The following is a 19,833-nucleotide window of genomic DNA, read 5'->3' on the forward strand; positions in this document are numbered from 1 at the left end:
TTGGGTAAATGGAGCTGATTTACCACTACTGCTACAAACTCAGGGTAGTTTGTTTGGATTGTTGGGCCTGGGGGTTTTGTTGAGAACTAGAATGTATGGAGGGGAAAATGTAAGAAGAGAAAAGCAGGAGATGGTTTGGGATCACCTGGGGTTAAACTCAGCAGTAAGTACCTGGGGTACAGGCCCAGGGAAGTTTTCAGGGCTTGGTTGATCCCACTGCTCATGGTGTCCCCAGCATGAGGTTATCTGGGGTCATTCTGCACCCAAAACCCATTTCTGCACCCAGAAACCGTGTCTGCACCCAGCACTGCCAGAAGCCACCTCTGTGCAGGACTGGGCCACGCTGGCAGCCACTCAAGTGGAGCCACACAAGGGCTGTGCCTGGGCCACTGGATGTGGGAACAGCAGGAGGGCTGAGCAGAGCCCAGAGAGGCAGGGTATGGACTTTGATTCTTGAGTGCATGTTCTTCATTGTTATGGACATTCTCATTGCTTCTGCTTTTCCTCTGGGCTTTGCTGCTGAATTTGTGCCAAAGGGACACGGGAATGAAGGAGAAAAGTTGTAGACGCTTGCAGAGATAAATGGCTCTGAAGAATGGCCACACTTCTTGGATCTGATGTGGGGCCATATCTGCTTCTACTACTCCCTGGAAATGTACATCATCAGGCAAAAAATAAGCACCTTTAATGACAGTCTTTGAGCTTGCAGAAGAGGAACTCTTTGCTGTTCTTTTGTGGTGCCCTGGACAACAAATCATCTTCCATTTAACACGTGTTCTGTCCATGCAAATATTTTCACTGTTTCTCTTTGTTAGACAGGAACGGTTGCAGTTTTGACACAGTTTTGACAATGGTTGTCCCATGGAAAAAGGTGACACCTGCATGAGTTCTAGTGGAGATGTGGGTTCTTTCTGCTTTTGCCAGCTGACCTAGGAACCAGACAATTCATGTATGACACCATGGTGGGAAGCAGGGCAGAAATTAGGAACTTTCTTTACATGTTTACAGCTCTAATCTTGATAGGTCAGAGCGAGATATTGTAGTTAGAGGTAGCAGCTGAGATGTTACCTTCAATATATATTCTTACACTGAGTCACCATCTGGATTATGAGGTTCTTTGGGACTAACCTAGATAGACAGCAAATACTTGATAAGGATGGTATGAAGGACAAATGATAGATTGGACAATATTTCCATAGAAGATATAAACTTTCAGATCTGATGAGAAACTGGATGAGATGTGGAAAGGTGAGAAACAATATCTGTGAGAAGGCATTTGGAGATCCACATAATAGGGAGGGAAAACCCAACAACTGCCAAAGATTCTGGAGGATTCCTACATTGGTAGGAATCTTGTTTATCACCACTCTATTTTATCAAATCACTTCTGGGTTCCTTTTTCTCCTCAACAGCATTCCTTTTGTTTATAGGAAGGCTTAGAGCTTGTGAGAGAGGAAGTATAGCCTGTACAGTTTCTGGGGAAAATACCTACTTTTCCCAGATGTCTGGTTGGAGTCTTAGGGTGTTTTTTAACTTTAACAGAAATCTCTTGGTATCTGCACCTGTCCATTGTTACTGCCAACAGACTGAACAAGGAAAGGTCCCTTCAGCCTGTCTGGTAGAGATAGAAGGTGTGGAGCTGGGACACATCCATGTTCTGCCACCTGGAACATGGAAAACCACAAAAATAACTTTCCTTTCTGGGCTACTTTACTCCATCTGTTGTATTCAGATTTACTGTACAACACACACATATGTCTTTGAATATTCCTCAGTAAATGGGAAAATCAAGAAACTCTCTATTTTTCAATGTCAGTCTCATACTGGGCTCAGTAAGGTTAAAATCTTGTCTCAGTAAGGTTAAAATATCTTCCACCACTGTTAAATCATTCTGTAATGCAAGAAAAGAAAATGATATGAGTAGGAGACTATGCTAGTGCAGGGGTTTTCATTTACTAAGAAGAACTTTCTGAATAAAGGATGAGACAGGTCACATACATTATTAACACAGCTCCTCCTCCTCCTTTAGGGTCTTATCCCAGTGATTTCAGTAGCACTACTGGTGACTTAAAGTGAAAGTATTACTAAGCCTATTTGTATTTCAGGACATACAGTGAAAAGAGCATTTAGTCATGGTTTGGGGATGCAGCTTCAAGGAATATCATCCAGTCTTCTTGAAAAACGATGCTCAGTCATAGGTGAGTATGACACATTACTAAGAAAACCAGTGTTACTCTCTTTTACTGTTCTGAAATACAGTTTAAATTGATGTTCAGACCAGTCTCTCACTGCTGATGGAAGCCACAGAGTGGGAGAAATTGTCATCTGGTGCCAGGAGCATATCTTGATTCTTGGTGCAAGTTTTCAAAGATAAGATTTTAGAATGATATGGGATTGGGACAGAAAGAGTCAGGTGGAAGAAATATTTTCTTCCTTGGAAAATGGACATGTATCTGCTGGAGCAAATTCAGAGGAGGGCTACAAAGATGACCAGGGAGCTGAAGCACCTCTCCTTTGTAGACAGACTTAGAGAGTTTGGCTTATTCAGTCTGGAGAAGAGAAGGTTCTGGGAAGACCTTATAGAGGCTTTCCAGTACCTGAAAGAGGCCTACAGGAAAGCTGGAGAGGGATTTTTTTATAAGGTCATGTAGCAATAGGACAAGGGATAATGACCTTAAACTGAAATAAGGTAGATTTATATTAGACATTAGGAAGAATTATTTCCTGTGAGGGTGGTGAGACATTGGCAGAGGTTGCCTAGAGGACTTGTGGATGTTCCTTCTTTGGAAGTGTTGAAGGCAGCTTGGATGGGGCTCTGGGCAGCCTGGTTCGGTGAGAGATGCTGCTGTCCATGTCAGAGGAGTCTCTTAAATCCCTTCCAACCCAAACCATTTTATGATTTGTTTTGCAGGATGACTCAAGCCATAACTTTCATAGAATCATCATGGTTGGACCTCAAGGATCATTGAGTCCAACAACCATCCATCCTACAACCCATAACCACCAAACTGCAGGAGCGAGAAAGAAAATACGTGCAACCAATATGGTTGAAAAACGAACTTCTGGTTTATTGCGCATCAACTTTTGCTTATATAGTGCTTCCGTGACCACGCCCCCACCACCAACATGCACTTTTATTGGACACCCAGTGTGTTTACCTGTAGCACAGCGAATCCCTGGTGCAGGTAGCACCAGAGTATGGGCCGATCTAATTGGCCTCCCAAACATGGGGTTGGGCATAGCAAAGGGGTCGCACCTCCCATCTCTTCGAGAATATTCGGGAATATTCTCCAACCTTCTCCGAGCCTTTCTAACATTCCACAACACAAACCATCCATTGTAGCTCTTCATCTGCCTCTCTTTTGAATACCTCCAGGGATGGTGCCCCCACCACCTCTCAGGCCAGCCTGTTCCAGTGCCTCACCAATCTTTCTGGGAAGAAGTTTTTCCTAATATCTGACCTGAACCCACCCTGGAGGAGCTCTACCCCATTTCCTATTGTCTTAAAATCTTTCTGTCATCAAATCTTCATGCAGTAGTAACTGGCACAGTCTATATAAGCCGTGACCACCATTTTTGACTACTGAGAGGACAAAGAAGGAAATGACAATTTGATTTTTCTAGGTCCACAGGAGGAACAGGTCTGTCAGCAACTCAGAAAATGGTTTTACTGGTTTCCTTCTTGATGTAACAATCCTGTTAGATTACATACAAATTACAGTTACAATACAAAGAGTCAGATGAAGCAGGTGAGATAAACACAAGAGGCAAAGATGAGAGAAATTAATGAAACCAAGGAATTGCAAAAGATTCCAAGACATCGTTCTGGATCTTCTCAGGAAACAAAGCTTGAAATCTACCCTCAACTTGACAGTGGCTGCAGGACCCATTTCATTCTGAGCATTCAGTGGAGGATAATAGAGTGGACAACATGGTGGAGTTAACAGATTGTGTAGCCCTTCATGTTAAAGGAAAATTTTGTGATAGTGAGTAGATGGGTAATAATGTATATGTGAAGAAAAAGTCATAGACATCAGTTGTGCTGTTGTAATAAGCTTCACAACAAGCTATTTGTGTTTCTGTGCAGGCACATGGCACTTATGATCTCTTGGGTTCTACTCTCACACAGAAGACATTAAATCCCAAAGTGGTACTGGACTGTGGTGGGCATCATTAAGAAGCACTGGGGAAGGTTATAATACTAGTGTAGAAATGTGTTAATAAAATCACTTTTCACAGTTCAAACATTATTTTGTATGCTAGTCATGGCCAGAGAGGTCACTAAATCCAGGATTAGGGAGGATATTGAAGTTTTTAATGTTCTTTCTTGAAATGAACTACCATAATTCCACATTTTGGAAGCTGAGAAGCACACGTGAAACAGAGCAGACTTCAATGAAACCTGTGTTTTGTATTTAGACCATGGAAGTACCTTCAAGGGTTGGACTAGATGATCTCTGAGGTCCCTTCCAACCCGGCTAATTCTATGATTCTATGATTCATACCACATGACTGTCTGTCTTCAGTTGGGGCTCTCTCAGTCCCTCCTTTCAGAGCTGTTTGGCTTTGTATTACTGGTGGTATCTTTCCCGAAGCCAAGAACTTGACTCTGGATCCCTCACACCCCAGGTTTGTGCCTTGACAAACAGGCTGTCGAGGAGACTGAGCAGGTTGTTTTCACTGGAAATTCCAGGTAGGCTTCCTAAGGAAGCTGGCGTGTGTGCTCCCACTGAATTTGGGTGTTTTCAACAAATAAACACTTTCTAATAAAAAGGAAAATTCCATGCCTGTCCTGTACATGCAGAGGTGCCATTTAGGTGCAATTTCCTTGAGTAGACAGTACAGTAGTGCCCAGCACCTGAAGAAAATAAGAATAATAAAAAAAGCCCAACAATAAACAAACCCCAAAAATGAAAAGCATTCATAATATACAGAGCTAAGAGCATTATGATAAACCAGCAAGCAAAGGGGATAAGTCACCCTTCTGTCTGAACTTTGTGCTCATTTGTGGTAAACAAGATCCATAATGTTCATCTATTTCTTATCTTATTTGTCAGGGATCCCATTGCAGCTCTTTGACGACCAAAGATCCTTAGATCCTGCACCAGGCAGAGAGCAGATCTTTCTGCCCTCCCTTTTTGTTTTCCAGTTTTCCAATATCTGATGCAATTTTCTTTGTTCTGCTTCTCTGTACCCCTCACCAGAGGTTACCTGCTGCTTGGGTTGGGGAACATCTATTCACTGAACCTGTTTTATATCAAAGGAATATATGAGGACATTCATAGGCTTTTTCCTTCATACTCCATCTCTCTCCAGTTCATTTTCCTCTTCTCCTTCCTGACTCCACTGCTCTAATCTGCAAATGATCTCTGTGGGCTATGCACAGCACTGCAGCCTAAGAACAAATAATCAGAGGTCTGTTTAATTTGGAAACAAGTAAGAATGGGCAGTCAGGTTAAGGACACCTTATTTGCTTTCTTGCAAAAACAAGGAGATATTCAATCATATTTAAAGCAGCGTAGTGTAAATCTTACCAAAGGGAAATGCTTTTATATTATGCAGAAGCACTAATGCACAGCCACAGGATTTAAGTAAAGCCAAGGTCAATAGGAATAATGAGGGGAATTCAACATTTGTATGAGTAATAAGACCATAAAATTATGTCTGATGGGAATTTGTGTTTTGTTAAATAAACATTAAAACAGCATGTTTTTAAAAACCATCAAGGGGTACTATTCAATAGAAGTCATAAAAAGAGCTGGTGACAAACAGAGGGGAAGGGGGAAGTGATCTAATTCTCTTCCAGTACCTGAGCTTATAGTCAGGACAGGACAGAGCTCCAGGCTCCTCACATCCCTCTGGTCTCTGTGTGCAGCCCAACGAGCTGGCATCAGCCACATCCCATGGATGTTGGCAAGGGATTCAGTCCCATCAAGGTCACACTGGTTAAGTGGGAGAAATCCCTACCACCAACTCAGAGCACTTGGGATTTGGGGTCACTTTGGGAGACAGCAGGGTTTGTCACATGTTAATGAACAGAAATTTCAACAAAAGCTCCACAGCGTTGCTTTCTGTAAAATCTTACAGAACTGTTTCACTTCACTTCCTAAACCATCTTAATTCTTGTATTGCATTTGTTCTCCATGTAAACAGATTGGCAAGACTTAGCCACTTAATGAGGTAGAATCCATTCATCATAAATCTCTGGAGGCTTCTACTGTCTGGAAAAAAAAAAGGTTTTGTGAGAAAATATTTAATTCTTAATTCTTTTTTATTACTCCTTTATCTTAATAAGATAAAGACAAAAAACCCATGAAAACAGTTTAAGGACATTTATTTAAGCTTGTTTTATTTCAGTAAATGAGGGATTTTCTTGTAAATTATGCTCACCAAAACTAAAAATTTGAGGCTTATTTAATAACAGAATCAGGACAAACCACAGAATAATACTGAATATATCTAAGTGTGTTGCTGAATGTTGAGCTGAATGCATTAGATCTATGTTAGAACTGCAGCATTTGAACTGGAGAATGAGACTGCAAAGGTTAGCAGTCCCTCTGAGCTGAAATTTCACATTAATGAAAAAAGTGAGAAGTTTTCATCCAGGCTGAATTTAAGTGTCTGCTTTAAAGCAGCTTTTGTCCATGTGTTAATGAAGTAGGCATTGCTTTCAGAAAAACAATCATTGTGAGTTCTGGGTGTGTAACAGGAAGGAATTTTTTAAATTTTTTTTTTCCAATGGAGAAAATAGAAAGATTTGTCCACCCTTATGCTAAAAATACAGAATAATTATCAGCTGGGCAAGTGCACTTCTGACCTAAGCATACATGCATACCATCTATTTTCTAGCCTTCTTTTTTATAATAAGAATTTTTCCTGAAGTACAGACTTGAAAAGCAAATACACGTGGCTTTCCTGAGGAAAGGAAAACCAGTCCCAGAGATGCAGATGAAAAGGGAATCTGTCCATCTTCAACTCTTTTTTGTACTGTTGCTTCCACAGAAGGATGAGGGCTCTCAAACATGTGCCACAGCCCCCGTGGAGATGGTCCCAAGTCGAAGGGCTCAGTGACATAGCTCTCCACCATTTACAACCTCTCCTTTTTTTTGCCAAGGTTCAAGGGATTTCATGGCAAGAAAATAGCTTATGGCATTCATCGAATTACGGGATGGCTGATGATGGAAGGTTACCCACCCCAGTGCCCCTGCTCAAGAAGTTGCCCTGGACTGTGCTCAGACACATTGTGAGTATCTCCAAGGATGGGGACTCCACCACTTCTCCAGGTAACCTGATCCAGAACTCAGTCACCCTCATAGTAAAAAAAGTGTTTCCTGATGTTCAGAGGGAACCTTGTGCTTCAAGCAGCATCAATTGCCCATTGGGACAGTCTGTCTGGTATTTTACAATTGTGAAGGCCTTGGGGAATCTTAGCTATTAATGGAAGGTGATTCCTGATTTTTTACTCACTTTAGGGCAGTGAACAGTTTTTCTGATCTCCTTAATGGATGCTAAACCTTCAGAAGATAAATCAGGAGCTGTATTATAAGTGAATAAAGTGAATAATCATAAAGTAAATACATATTCAGCTTGTGTATTTTTTGTGAATTTTGCTTGCTTCTTCCTTATGCTTGGACTCTGCTTCTGTTTGTCAGTATGTGTCCCTTCTGCTTTCTTCCAGGCTTTCCTTCTCAGGGTACAGTTTTGGTCGCCACCTCTAAGCATGCAGGTCAACATCCCCCTTAGGAACAGGTCTCATAACCAACATAAAACCAGACAGAATCCCAGGGTCTTGCATGAGATGTGCTTTGTGAGACCTAGGACACAGCACACTACACCAAACCACTCCTTAGATATGCAGCTTTCTATTCTATCCTGTTTATCCTTTCATCATTGCCTACTTCTCTTTCTGAATCCCTTTTTTTGTGGTCCCTCTCTCCCTCCCTTTCCTCAGACCTCTTTTGCTTCTGCCACTTTATAATGGGAGATTATTTAGCTATTGATGCTCAACCTGAGCAGCTGGATGAGCTGCCTGCAGAAGAGATATCTCTTAACTTCTTCTCCCTGTCCATGAATCCTGTCAATCTCCAGACTAGAACTATGGATTTTGTTCTCTGCCCACACTGAGGAGTGGATGAGTGGGAGAGAAAAGGGGAGAGCCCTTTTTGTGTTCTGCCGTAGGCACAGGGGCAGAGCAGAAAGCCTGGATCCTAATCACAGATGTGCAAAAATCAAAAGTTGGCTCGGGTCCAGGACATAGGTCTGGGCTCATGTCTCTTTAGTGTGCCAGCTCTTGTGCAGCCTTTCCTCATTAAATCATTCTTCACCATCTATTACAGTGCCATGGGAAAAAGAACAAGTTGGAGTCCTCAAGGGCAATGTCCCTTTTTGATTCAGGTCCATATGAATGCTCACAGGCTGATGAAGAAGGACCATCAGCAATTAATGAGAAATTAAGGGCCTTTCTTCCAGAAAGTGCTAAGTAAATGATTTCTTCCTTACATGCTCTTTCCAGAATTTCCGCAGAAGTCACAATTATTCATTTGTGCCATAAGAAAGAGCTATGCTTCTGAGTAACAATCTTATACATTGTCAAATAAAAGCTGCTTTCACTGCTTGTGAAAGGTGAAAATGAGCTCTCTTGCAGCCAAAACCAGACAAACACAAACCATGTCACTTCTGCCTGAAAAAAGGCAATGGATAAGCCATGTGAAAAAAATCAACTAAGATTGTCTGCCTTTGGGCTGTTTTGAAGGCAGTCACTTCACCCCCTTCTTGCTCTTGCTTAGTAAGAAAAGCTCTTTAATACCTTCTGCCAAATCTTAAAGGGTTGTCTTGTCTTCTGAAGGGATGCAGATGAAATCCTTATTACTTTGCAACTTTAGTCTGTATTTGTTTTGGATATGATGATTAATGGGTTTGATTTACTAATCTGACTATTAAGGGGCTTTCACAGAGCAACCCCACAAAGAAGAGCCTGCAAGGCAGAAAAAGACAGGGCTGTGCCAGGGCAGAAAGTGGGACAGGGGACCTATACAAGTTGATTGTACCATAATGTAAAAACTGGGGCCTTTTTAAAAATGGGGATCTCAGCTAAGGGGAAATTTAAAATGTTTCTGTTCCAACCATCCTCTCAGGCAGAAGATGGAGGCAGCTGATAGAAAAGAGTTGCTACAGTCAGGAACCTAGAGATACTTTCAGTTCCCAGATTCTCTAGTCCTTCACACCAGGTGATTTTATGCCAGTAGTTTTTGTCATTTTTAAACAGACTAATTAAGTAGTTCTGTCCCTACCCCACAAATTGCTTGTGACAGTCCCTGCAAAAGGAACCTTTTCCTGCATCCATTTGATCTCAGAAAATATATTCATAATATTTATACAGTATAAAGCAATGGTTTATTTTTTGTCCCCAAGTCTTCTAACCTATCAGAGCTTACCATTTGTTGTATAACCGTAAATGCACTATTTAATTATTTTTAAAGGTTACAATACTCTTTTTTCTCCCTGTTTTTACAGGCATGTACAGTTTTGTGTGAATTGGAACCATTCCACTTTACTGCAGTCAAGTGGGGATGACTTGCATGTTAGTTCAGCTCGGATCTTTTATGCTTAGAAAATAAAAGCAGGATTATGAATTTATTTTTTCCTCTGTTTTGTTTTAATTTAAAATGTTTTAAGTTGGACATGTTAGGGGGGGAGACAGGATTGCCTGCTTGACTTCAAATGAATGAGTCTCTTCAGAAGGAAAAGCTTATTTTGAACCCCTGGCTTTGACTTCTAGAGTCCTTTCAAATTTTCCCATGTGAATGATGTCAACCCTTTGACTTTCTCAGCTGGGGTTCCCTCAGCCCTTCCTGACAGAGTAAGAGGAAGTTTCACATTGGGTGAAATGCTGAAGACCCTTTGGATTCTTCCCACTTGTGGCTGTGGTGGGCTGGGTAAGGGAGGTGGCTCCGTGGCCATGGGAGAGGAACAAAGCCCTGTGCCAGGAAGATGCTGTTAGAGAAGACTCAAACCAAAGCTCTTGTCATATTAAAAAAAAACATGGACTTAATCTGAATGTATTTTTTTCTCCATTCTTGATCAGTAAGAAGTCCCTAACCATTTCCCTTTAGCTTCCTGCTGTTTCCAATGCAATAGTAATAGGAGTAATAGGAGTAATAGTAGTAATAGTAATAGGAGTAATAAGGAGTTCCCAGACTGCTGCTCCTAGCAGTTACCCCTGTCTTCTCTTCTACCTGGAAATGCGTCTCCAGGAACCAGGTATCTCATTTCCTACTCTTTCATGTTGTCTGTGGCCCCTTTCCACTGGAGCTGTAGCAGTGTGAAGACAGAGATTGGTCTGGGGTGGGCTGCAGAGCCACCAGAATTACAAGTGTCCCCTGAAAAATTTCTTTTCAGTTACAAGAAAAGAGGAACCAAAACAGGGTTCACAGAAAATTTGCAGAGCCCAGATGAAAACAGACACAACAGCACTGCCCAGAAAGTCTTTGGGCAATCAGGTGCCTGTCTCTGTGGGCTCAAAATTCCCCTTCAGCACAACCAGTAAATGCTTGCTTGGGAAGGAGAAGTGAAAAGTGAGTGGACCTGAAATCTGAGCTTCCACAGGAATTTCTTTGGTTGGTGCTCAGTGCTGTATTTGGGGGATTAAAATGGCTGAGACAGTGTGTCGGGTGGCTGGGTTGGCTCCCAGTGGCTGCAGCTGCTGCTCGGATAATCCCGCACGGTGCAGCCGAGCTACAACTAAGTTGTATTCATTTCTCCTCAACCCATCTTTCCAGAAGCAAGAAGATTTTCTTACTCTGAATAACCACTGAAATTGTGTTTTCCTTCTAATTCTTGTCTGCAGACTGTGGCTGTCATGCTGAAAGCATTTCCTTTCACAGCAGTGACTATCTGTGCCGGCACTGGTGCAGACTGGCTCTGTCTGACTTCCCTGTAGCAGTTTAATTTTTCAGTAGCTCTTGTCTTTAAAACATTTAGAAATACAACAGAAACAAATAAGCCTCAGATGCAGGAAGAATACTTCGAATAATAATAATAATGAAAAAATGTAATAAGTAAGACACATCTTGTCATGCCTGACATGGGGCTGAAGTTTGCCTTATACTTTTGGGAACAAATTGTTTGACTGAAGTAATGAGTGACACCACATCATAAATCAGACACCTTCCCACAAAGGGTAGTTCTAAAAATGACCATCATAAATAAATATTTTCTCATCCATTTCAAATGTCACACACAGTGAAGAGGATTTCATTGCTTTCAAAGTCTGGCTGGAGAGATGGGAGAGGAACATTGTCTTCATGGCTTGGGATAAGAGCAGAGCTATCTGTACCCACAATTTAAAATTTAATATTGAATTCGTATTCCTTAGACACAACACTGAGTACCAAAATAAAACAAATTTATGTAGATCAGCTCAACCCATGTATGACAAATGTGTCTAAACTTGCCCTTCTTACAGTAAATCCTCAATCATAAGGAAACATAAAATTGTCTTTTCCTCTCTCTTGCTTTACCCTTTCAATACCTTCCTTTTTCTTGAATAATGTAACTGTCCTACTTCTTTGTATCAGTGCTCAGTTCTGAGCCATCAGTATCAGTGAGTCAGCATCCTTTCCCACAAGATTCACTACTTGGGATTTTTCAGGGAAACACTGCCAGCTTGTCATGCCTCAATGGGAATCATTTTGGAAAACACCTTACATTTGGAACATAAAAAAACCCCCAGCACTGAGCATTCTGTAGATGATGACCAAAGACCTATTATGTCCCCAAAGGGTACCTTACCAAGAAGGTAGTAAACTGCTAAGGAGGTGGGGAAAACACTCCAAGCCTCCCTTCATCCTGTGCAAGAGGCTCCCTCCAGGCATTGCTGAACTCAACATCAACTTACACTGAAGCAAGAGTGAATAATACCTCCAGGGCTGCATTTGGAATCCAGTGTTCTCCTACAAAAGAACACAGGTGGTTATTACCAAATTGAATAAATTTTTATTCTTATTATTGTAATTATTTTAATTTACTGTTTAATTAGTGAACTCAGGAAGTATACATTTATTTCTACAGTTAGATATTCCATGGGAATATCTCTGGAGCATGAGAGCAAACCCAGGAAACTGCTGATTAATACTTTCTGTGCTGAGCAGTCTCAGAGGTATTTTAGCCCTAAGCAAGCCTAACCAGGCAACAGGACTGATGCCTTTTTTGTGTGTGTCAGATTTATTGTTGCTCCAGTGAAACTAGAGCATGTGTCTTTTAATACTTGCACAGTGGGAGCAATAATAATTCTTCATAGGACTCTATTTTTCTAGCTTAAGGCTTTTCCTAGTTATTACCCTTCATATAACCCAGATTTTTTGGTTTCCCATTCCTTTATTCTGTATTCTGTGGGTGTTCGAGCTTGTCCTATACCCTTCAGGATTACACTGTGGGATGTCACAGTAACCACCCTTGTAGGATGGTGTCAGGGAGTGGGGACATTTGTGTGGGACTAGGTGCAATCTTTGCAGTTCTAAAGCAGCTGCTAAACTCAGGGCAGCACCAAGAAGTGGGATTGTGCTTCAGCATCCTATCCACTGCTGATGGAGCCTTTGCACTGACAAAATATTTTTAGTAGGGTGGGTTATTTAGGGTGGGGTGTCTCTGGAGCTAACGCAGCTCCTTGCAGTCTCAGTTTGTGCCTTGCAGGTTTTCTGCATGGTGACAGCAGGATGCACAGCTGGGCAGGAGGGGGGTAACATGAGATGCAACAGCAGAGCCATTTACTCTGCCAGAGCAGAGGAAGGCATTGCATCAATAAAATGTGAACAGCAAGAAAACAGAACAGCAGTAATGGAGCTATTGTGTGGTCACAATGGTCGTAAGGAAAAAAGGACAATGGGACATGAGCAGTCAGACCTGTGTGTGTCTCACCCAACATCACCCTTTGTGAAACGCTTCTCTTTGTGCTCATGGAAACACTCAACAATTAGTTTAATCTAAGTGATCTCTAAATTAAATGTAACTGACTTAGAGTTTGAATTTGAAGTGCTGAACAGACCCAGTTGGCTACTTTCTTGGGCAGAACTTGTACAATTAAACCTTGGGCCTCATTACAGACTCCCCCAGTACTGTGTGCTCAGTCTGTCAGACAACTCCCTGCATTTTGCACTGGTGTGGGTTTGATGTGCCACATGATTGCAGGGAAAGATTTGCCGCTTCCAAGAACTTCCTGGAGTTATTCTGAGTTTATTATTGTTAAAATAAAAGTTGTTAGTTTTTTTCTTCATCTCTAAAGAAAAGGGGCAAACCTGTAGGCCTCAAAATCCTCCCAGATTTGTGCATTTCAGTAAAATACAGAATTCAACACCCTGCTGCAAACCCCTAAGTTAGGATTTAAGAAGTCTGCCATCTGTTAAGTAAAACATCACAGGCTCCCTTGAACAGGATATGCTATATGTCAGGGAATTATTGTAAAAATGGGATAAGTGGGGTAGTTTCAGGCTTACTGCCATAGTAGAGTTACAAAATTAGCTACAGTACTGACTGTTTACTCTGGCTGATAAATGAATCCACACCTCCTTGAGTGCAAGGTATCTTTCCTGTCTCTCAAGAACCACTGGCTGCCCAAGCTTTCTGGGATTAAGTTTCTGCTTCACATGTTTTGTTTTTTCCATTGACCTATGTGGATTCACTCCAGATTTGTGCAGAAACAAACTGTGGGGGAATCCAGCCACACACAGGAGATCCTTGTTCTCCAGTGGTGCAGATGGGATGAGCAAGCCTGTCCTGCAGATGCAAAGCACTTCATGTGAGAACATGCTGCCCCATGCAACCACTGTCCCTGCATGGGCTGCTCCACCCATGGCCCCACAGCCCCATGGCTCGAGTCCATCTTTGGGCTGCAGGGACAGAAAGCTCCATCTGTACCACAGGATTGATGGCCACAGCCCTTTGCCATCCCTCTTTTTGAAGGCTGAGCCACTGCACCAGTTAGGTTGGACGGGTTATCTCATAGCCTGCAGATGCAGCTGCTTTCCTCAGATGCTGGGGGAGAGGAGAGAGAACACTCTGTGTTCTGGGCATCCCACCCTAGCAGGTAATTTTATGTTTGTGCAGTGGTTCGACCCTGGCTGGATGCCAGGTGCCCACCAGCGCCCCTCACTCCCCAAGCAAAGAGCTTGGGAGTCAAGGTAAGGACAGGACAAAATAGTTCTATTACCATCACAGACAAAACAGAATCAAGTTGGGGAAAATTAATTTATTACCAATCAAATCAGAGTAGTATAATAAGAAATAAAACTGAGTCTTAAAGCACCTCCCCCCTACCCATCCCAGGCTCATCTTCACTCCCAGGTTCTCTACCTGCTGCCCCTGAGCAGTGCAGGGGGATGGGCAATGGGGTTCATAGTCACTTCATCAGAAATTGTTTCTGCTGGGGTAGGACTCCTCATTCTTCAACCCCTGCTCCAGCATAGGGTCCCTCCCATGGGAGAGAGTCCTCCATGAGCTCCTCTGATGTGAGTCCTTCTCATGGGCTGCAGTTCTTCATGAATTGCTCCAGTGTGGATCTCCCACAGGGTGCAGTCATTCAGGAAAAGTGTTCCAGCGTAGATGCTCCATGACATTCCTGCTCCAGCACAGGCTTTCCACAAGGTCACAGTCTCCTTTGGGCATCAACCATCTTCAGCATGGGCTCCTCCATGGGGTGCCCGTGGATACCTGCTCCACTGCAGACTTCCATGGGCTGCATAAGGATGGCCTATCCCACTGTGGTCATCACCATGGACTGCAGGGGAATATTTGCTCCAGTGGCTGAAGCTTGTACTTGCCCTCCTTCACTGTCTGCAGAGATGATTCTCTCCCATATTCTTACTCCCCTTTTCAGGTGCCGTTGTGCAGGTTTTCCCCCCCCTTCTCAGATGCATTATCCCAGAAGCATGGTTAGCACTGCTGATGGGCTCAGCCTTGGCCAGCAGTGGGTATGCCTATTGACCCTGTTGAACATGGGAGAACCTTCTAGCAACTTCTCACAGATGCCACTCCTGTAGCCTGCCTGCTGCCAAACCTTACCACACAAACCCAGTACAGCCTGTTTAATACAAATGCAGCCTCTGCCTGCACTCTTTTCTTTGCCTGTCCAATGCAAATGAAGGCCCTGCCTGCCCATTTCTCTACCATTGTTTATTATGCATGCAGTCTGGCTCCATTCCAGGTTGGAGGCTGGAGGCTTGGTCTTCCTGCCCCTCCTCCAGGCTGAGATAGGGCATCTTTCCAGCAGACAGTGAGTAGAAGCCCCCACGGTGGTCAAGAGACCACCCTTGATGCTGCCTCCCTGCCTGTGTGCACTGCTGGACAAGGAGAGGTGGGCAGCAACAGCTCCAGGTACAGCAGGGAAGTGAAGCAACCACCTGCACCCAAAGGGATTTCTTGGGAGCATCGTATCATGAAGGGGAGCCAGGCCACAACACCATGCTTCACAGAGACAGTGACAGAGCCAGTGACAGAGTGGGGAGTCAGGGACCCAGTTTCAGCACAAGGACCTTTGCAGTAATTTTCTTGGTGGAGCTGGGCATCCTTCTTCTGAGTTTACAGTGTCCAAACCCTTGCAGAGTACAGAGAGAGCCTGGGAGCATCATTGGGTCACCACTTCTGCAGCTGAGCACTGAACTGCTCCTTCTGTGAGCATCCTCTGCCAACACAAAACTACCCAAATATTGCTATGCGGTCTTGGTCATTTCTTCCAAAGAAATCTCTTCCTTTCAAAGAAGTTTTTTCTCTAAGTGCTTGGTTTTGGTGATTATTTCAAGACAAAAAGTTTGATTTGGAGGCACAAAGTGTAGTTTTCCTGCATCATTCTCCTGGGCTTCTTGAGGTTTCAGCACGTCCGTCTTCCTGGACTTCCTCGACACATCTCAGCAGCAGTACCTAACCCGTTCCTCGTATCCCTGAGCTGACTCCCAACCCACGCAGCGTGAAACCAAGCTGCTCTTCTCTACCTCCCAGAGACCGGAATAGTCTGGTTTCCCGCTGCCTTCGCCGGCCTGCCAGACACTCTCAGCTTATTTTGTTTCAATCCAAAGAACACACCCTTCTTCAAGCACTGACACATCTTCCCAGTGTGGACACCCTTCCCGAAAATGTTGGTCTATGTTCATCTTCCAGGAGAGGCTCCTTCAGCCCTTCCGGTGTTCAGGCACCTTGATGTCTCTGTCCCTTCCCTTCAAAGGACAGAGGGACCTGATCCATCTCAGACTGGCCATGAATTTCCATTGCATTAGACAGGAATCACCATCCTTTAGGATGTATCATCTCACTCATCAGGAGTGCCACGGGCAGAACTGAAGCACGATACCAATACTACAGTATTGATACTATCAACAGACAGAAATCTTGTTTTGTGTGCTGTCAAAATTCTTCACATCCAGAATGATGTATGTCCTAGTTGCCATAAAGTTTAATTATTTATTTAAAAGTGGATGAAGAGTTTCCTTCTTAGATACATAAAAAAAGAGAAAAACATTCTCCAGAAACTTCTGTCTTCACTGTTATTGAACCACGCCCTGTCCTCTTCATGTAAGAAATATTGCCAAAGCCACAATCTTTCATCATGTGGTTCCTTTTAAATAACCTCCTAGGTACTAAAGGTCAGGGTGATTTTAAAAAAAAAAATAACCTGGTAGTATGAAAGAACTTTTTTTAAATGCAAAAAAACAAACAGAGAAATCCTACGCAAACTTGCCATAAATACAAGGGATGAAGATGATGATGGGTGGAATAAACTACGTCCACATTGCATTCACCTGCTTCACTTTGTCTCTAGTTTTGTTCAGTTCAAAACTCTAATCTAAAAATAGAATTACTCAATTCATTGCAATTCTGAGTCCAATTCTTATAGCCCTTCCCCATAGATTTGTCCTCCAACTCCAGAGGAAACAGTCACTTACATAAGAACTGCAGCCTTAGCATTGTAGATACTTTTATCCATTCTCACTACTGAGCTTATTGACAATATTGGTTCTACCATCTAATTAAAATGAAGGAAGAAAAAATAAAAATCCTTTTTTTTCCAATTATCTTGGTCCAATTTTTTTGCTTCTCTACATTATTTCAACAAAGAAATATTTTGGAGGGTGGATATTTCCTATATTTGACATTTGTCCAAAACTGAATAGTTCTGGTGGTCTACAGGAATTGCTACTTCTTATTTCTGGGCCACAGTTTTGAATTATATTCAAGGATGAAAATTCAGGCACTTCTAAGGTGATGCACAAGCAAAATAGATAAATGCCTTGCAGATGGTAATGTTGAGGAGTACCAGGATGTGCAGGATGTGTCTGGAGATGATGGAGTGTTTGGTTTAATTGAATTTACCACCACTGACTATTGAAGCCCCCAGCACATGTTGTATTCATGGTTTGTGTGAGCATGAGCTGTGTGTGTGTGTCTGTGGCACTGGTTACAGATGTGTGCATTCCTAACCAATTCTTTGAACCTGCAGTATCCAGCTCTCTAAACTTTTCAAGGGCTAATACCAGACTTTATTTTTAAAAGTTCAGTCTCTAGCAGACTATATTATTGATTGGTAATTTTATTATGTGTGTATCCATGAGTCACAGTCAGGCACCAGGAACCTATTGTGCTTGGTGATGTGCATAGTGTAAAGAAAGATGATTAAAGAGCTCGATAGCTAGTTTCTGCTTTAGTTTACCTCTTACTCCAAAGCCTTGTGTATTTTCTGGGACCAAGAGGCTGCCTTGCTGGAGGACAAGCGCATATAAAAAAATAGAAAGCTAAAAAACAGGGTTACAGAAAATATTGAAATTGTAAGGTTCTGCTTTAACTCCATGTTTTTTTGATAACTGAGGGTTGTTGCTACTATTTGAGAACATGGCTGGATAGACAGCTGAAAAACCTGATTTAAAGCCCATCTCAAACACGTCTGTAACTGCATCTCCTTTTTCTCAGAAAAAAGAAACTGTCACATCCCCTTCCCGGGGCAGCAGAGGCAGAGGAGGCAGCACACTTCTCTCTCCTCCCTGTTCCTCTCCTCCTGTCCACCCCAAGGCAGGGGTGGTTCTGCTTGTTGGCAGCAAACTTTGGCCTGAGCCTGAGCCTGGTCCACAGCCAGGCTGGGAGGGCAGACACTGGTACCAGGGCAGGCCAGGGTACCCCGAGCACAGCACCTCTCTTTGTGTCACCCCCAAGGCTCAGCTCCAGCTGGCTCTCCACCACTCACACCTCCCTCCTTCTCCCCACTTCTCTCTCCCCACAGCATCATTTCCTCTGTGCCACAGACACGGGGACCCCTCACCCACCTGCTGCCCGCCACATACCTCCTCTTTCCTCCTGTAGCCTTCCCTGAAAAACAAACCACCACCCCCAAACCCACATCTTTTCCAAGCAACCCTCCCACTTTCTGTTTGCCTCACCCTCTGCCTTATTATCCTGGGTCTTGCTTTTGTTTGTCTTGGCTATTTTGGGCTGGAGGCTCTTTGGGGAAGGGAATACAGTTTAAGTGTCGCCTGCTCAGGATGTGATGTGTTCGATTTCCTTCCAGCTGAGAGAAGCTGAATTGATAAATTAGGCATAAACTGGCTAGGAAGTATCTACCTGAGCATGGGCACAGGGTTAGCTGAATCAGCTTGAACAGGTATAATTCATTAAACAGGTATAATTTTATGCTTAGGAAAGAAAAAACATCCTATTTTAAAAGGCACAGGTAATAGTTTGCTGTTGAAGTTTTTGAGAAAATCCAATGAAGGCTACACTCGACTGCAGTGAGTACAGCATGTTCATATGGCAGCTATAGAATAAACTCTGCCTTGTGGCTCTGACCACCTTCTTCAGTATTGTCATTCAAGCAGGACCACAAATATTTAGTATTAGTTACGATGAGAGTTACCTATAATCACTTGGAACATGTGTATACATTAAAAACAGTACCATGTGCTGAGAAGCAAGTGTCCTTTCCTCTAACCAATAGCTCTAGATAGTGATTCCACTAATACATTTTTAAATTTTATTACTACTTAGTACTATAAATATACTAACAATTGATTGTTGTATTAAATAGAGCTAACGTGGAAAAGTGTGTGGGTTTCCTCTTCATTTCACTGTCAGTAAAGATTGTTCTCATTTTAATACGTACAGCACCCCAAACATCCACACCTGGCAGAGCCATGGAAACATCTGGTCTCTATTTTGCAGATTTATGGCTCTGTTACCATCTTTTAAGCCTTTTAATTATATGTAAAAGCAGTTGCTATTGTAAAAGCATGTAAATTATTATAAATTAATCAGCACAAACCCAGGAAATTCTTGTATGTGTTCAGCACCATTTCCCAGTTACACTGATAAATGAGATGCTAACGTGAACGAGTAGCATGTGAAAAATTAAACTAAATTATTTTAAAGCAATATGTCTCATTTTTACCCTCTGCAAGGAGAGCACTTCTGAAGAGCATGTATCATACCTTACCAGGAATCTGTTTCTCACTCTTAGCCTATGACCCTCCCAACTGTAATAGAGGAGTATTTGTCGCACAAGGGTAATGCTGATGTCTTTTCCTTCGTTTACACAAAAGAAAAGAATATGATAAGATACTCAAGCTCTGTTCACATGATTAAAAAAACAAAAGCCAAACCAACCAAACAAAAACAAAAACCAAACCAACCAAACAACCAATCAACCAAACAAAAACCAAAAAAACCCAACCAAAAATAACCCCCAAGACTAAAACTATGATCTACTCTGCAGCCACCAAAGTCTTTGGCACACACTGTGGATGCTCACTGGTCCATGAAATTACATGACCTCCTGATAACAACATTCATACACTCTCTGTTCCC

The sequence above is a fragment of the Heliangelus exortis genome, chromosome 2 (assembly GCF_036169615.1).
Source record: "Heliangelus exortis chromosome 2, bHelExo1.hap1, whole genome shotgun sequence".
In the NCBI taxonomy this organism is placed as follows: Eukaryota; Metazoa; Chordata; class Aves; order Apodiformes; family Trochilidae; genus Heliangelus; species Heliangelus exortis.